At 48.6% G+C, this 3,106-nt stretch overlaps 1 non-coding gene across 1 annotated transcript; it reads left to right on the top strand.

Annotated features, from left to right (window-relative positions):
- Window positions 1–364: 364 nt before the first annotated feature.
- TRNAK-CUU lies at window positions 365–437 on the top strand. The gene has a single exon. It is a non-coding gene; the product is annotated as a tRNA-Lys (tRNA).
- The last annotated feature ends 2,669 nt before the right edge of the window (window positions 438–3,106 follow it).

Raw genomic sequence — 3,106 nt, 5'->3', positions numbered from 1 at the left:
GCTGCAGGGGGTGGGCGCCCTGCCGGCGGGAATCTTTAGGATTAACTGGAAGCACCCCCACACTCACTCCTATTCTCCGGGCTGGAGTCGGCATCGCCTTCCTTGGCCCGCCTTACCTTTAAGGAAACGGAAAGGTGCTGACCACTAGAGGGCTGTTTATACATTTTTATTAAACAACAAAAGTTTATGTGCACAGAATCAGACATGAAACACAAGTTTTAAAAGTCGTGAAAAACTTTACAAAAAATACATATATATGCATATAAAATGGAAAGATCGTTTAATACGAAATGCAATTTCTTGGAGCAAAGCAAAACAAGCTTATTCCTTTGAAAAGATCTAGAAAGAGCTCTTTCGCATAACTGCCCGGCTAGCTCAGTCGGTAGAGCATGGGACTCTTAATCCCAGGGTCGTGGGTTCGAGCCCCACGTTGGGCGGCCTCCGTTTTGCTTTCATCTGACCAACTTCAGGTCTAATCAATGTTAGTAATTTCACCAGTTTCAGCTCTCATCAACGGTAATAACAGACTTTCAGCCCGGATGGTCTTATTTTCAAATAATTCAATACATACAAAACTACTAAAACTAAGCTAACTTAAAAAAGGAAAAATGGGCCGGGCGCAGTGACTCACGCCTGTAATCCCAACACTTTGGGAGGCCGAGGAGGGTGGCTCACGAGGTCAGGAGTTCGAGACCAACCTGGCCAATATGGTGAGACCGTCCCCCACACCGTCCCCCACCCCCCCCCTCACCGTCCCCCCACCCTGCAACGTCTCTACTAAAAATACAAAAATTAGTTGGGTGTGGTGGCGAGTGCCTGCAGTCTCAGCTGCTCAGGAGGCTGTGGCAGGAGAATCGCTTGAACCCAGGAGGTGGAGGTTGCAGGTGAGCCGAGATCGGGCCATTGCACTCCAGCCTGTGCGATAGGGCAAGACTCCGTCTCCAAAAAAAAAAAAAAAAAAAAAAGGAACAATGAAACCAGAAAATTTCATCTTGTAAATTACACAGTTAAAGGTTATCTGCCGTAGAAAAGTATTTGTTGCTGAGTGGCCTGTTTGAAGGGCAGCCGAACGCCAAAGGTTAGGGCATAAGAAGACATTAAAATTCACGAAATTGTAGAGTTCATAATATTGCCGAAGTAATCTCTGTTAAAACGTTTGAAATATTTTTTACTTAATATTATGTGATACTGAAGATTCATTTGGAGAACAATTCTGCATATTTTTAAACCACCCTTAAGATTGTTTTAGCGATGAACAAATGTGGTGGTTACTGTGAGCAGAGCCTTACAACTTTTTTATCTTTTTTTTTTTTTTTTCCCTGAGTGCTTCTATGTAGATACCCTTTTTTCTTTCTTTCTTTCTTTCTTTTTTTTCCTTTTCTCTTTTTTTGAGACGAGGTCTGGCTTTGTGACCCAGGCTGGAGTGGAGTGAGTCGATCTCGGCTCACTGCAACCTCCACCTCCCGGGTTCAAGCGATTCTCCTGCCTCAGCCTCTTGAGCAGCAGGGACTACAGGCGCAGGCCACCACACCCGGCTAATTTTTGTATTTTAGTAGAGACCGGGTTTCACAATGTTTGCCAGGCTGGTCTTGAACTCCTAACTTTGTAATCCCCTGCCAGGCTGGTCTTGAACTCCTAACTTTGTAATCCACCCGTCTTGGCCTCTCAAAGTGCTAGAATTACAGGTGTGAGCCACCGCACCCGGCCAGAAGCTCACTTTCTTTGAGCAAAACTATTGTATGTTAACAGTTCCAAGTTTTTTCCTCTACCTAAATATTTTTAGTCATTCCCAGCAATTCTCAAATGTTCTCCACAATTACTATATGTTATCTCATCAATTCGAAATACAGTTTCTTTTTTTTTTTTTTTTTTTTTTTGAGACGGCGTCTCGCTCTGTCGCCCAGGCTGGAGTGCAGTGGCTGGATCTCAGCTCACTGCAAGCTCCGCCTCCCCGGGTTTACGCCATTCTCCTGCCTCAGCCTCCCGGGTAGCTGGGATTACAGGCGCCCGCCACCTCGCCCGGCTAGTTTTTTGTATTTTTTTTAGTAGAGACGGGGTTTCACCGTGTTCGACAGGATGGTCTCGATCTCCTGACCTCGTGATCCGCCCGTCTCGGCCTCCCAAAGTGCTGGGATTACAGGCTTGAGCCACCGCGCCCGGCCGAAATACAGTTTCAGACCTTGGAAGAAAGATATTAAAAATTCCCAGCACTGCCGGGCGCGGTGGCTCAAGCCTGTAATCCCAGCACTTTGGGAGGCCGAGACGGGTGGATCACGAGGTCAGGACATCGAGACCATCCTGGCTAATACGGTGAAACCCCCGTCTCTACTAAAAAATACAAAAAATTAGCCGGGCGACGAGGCGGGCGCCTGTAGTCCCAGCTACTCGGGAGGCTGAGACAGGAGAATGGCGTGAACCCGGGAGGCGGAGCTTGCAGTGAGCTGAGAGCCAGCCACTGCACTCCAGCCTGGGCGGCAGAGCAAGACTCCGTCTCAAAAAAAAAAAAAAAAAAAAAAAAAAAAAATTCCCAGCACTTTGGGAGGCTGAGACGGGCGGATCACGAGGTCAGGAGATCGAGACCATCCTGGCTAACACGGTGAAACCCCGTCTCTACTAAAAATACAAAAAAAAACTAGCCGGGCGAGGTGGTGGGCGCCTGTAGTCCCAGCTACTCGGGAGGCTGAGGCAGGAGAATGGCGTAAACCCGGGAGGCGGGGAGCTTGCAGTGAGCTGAGATCTGGCCACTGCACTCCAGTCTGGGCGACAGAGCGAGACTCCATCTCAAAAAAAAAAAAAAAAAAAAAAAATTTCAGCATCTGGCTGGGCCCGTGGCTCACGCCTGTAATCCCAGCACTTTGGGAGGCCTAGGCGGGCGGATCACGAGGCCAGGAGATCGAGGCCATCCTGGCTAACACGGTGAAACCCCATCTCTACTAAAAACACCAAAAAAAAATTAGCCGGGTGTGGTGGCGGGCGCCTGTAGTCTCAGCTACTCTGGAGGCTGAGGCAGGAGAATGGCGCGAACCTGGGAGGCGGAGCTTGCAATGAGCCAAGATTGCGCCACTGCACTCCAGACTGGGAGACAGCCAGACTCTGCCTCAAAAAA

The sequence above is a fragment of the Trachypithecus francoisi genome, unplaced genomic scaffold (assembly GCF_009764315.1).
Source record: "Trachypithecus francoisi isolate TF-2019V2 unplaced genomic scaffold, Tfra_2.0 Lachesis_group3, whole genome shotgun sequence".
NCBI classification, from domain to species: Eukaryota; Metazoa; Chordata; class Mammalia; order Primates; family Cercopithecidae; genus Trachypithecus; species Trachypithecus francoisi.
This window is presented reverse-complemented; position numbering and strand designations above follow the sequence as displayed.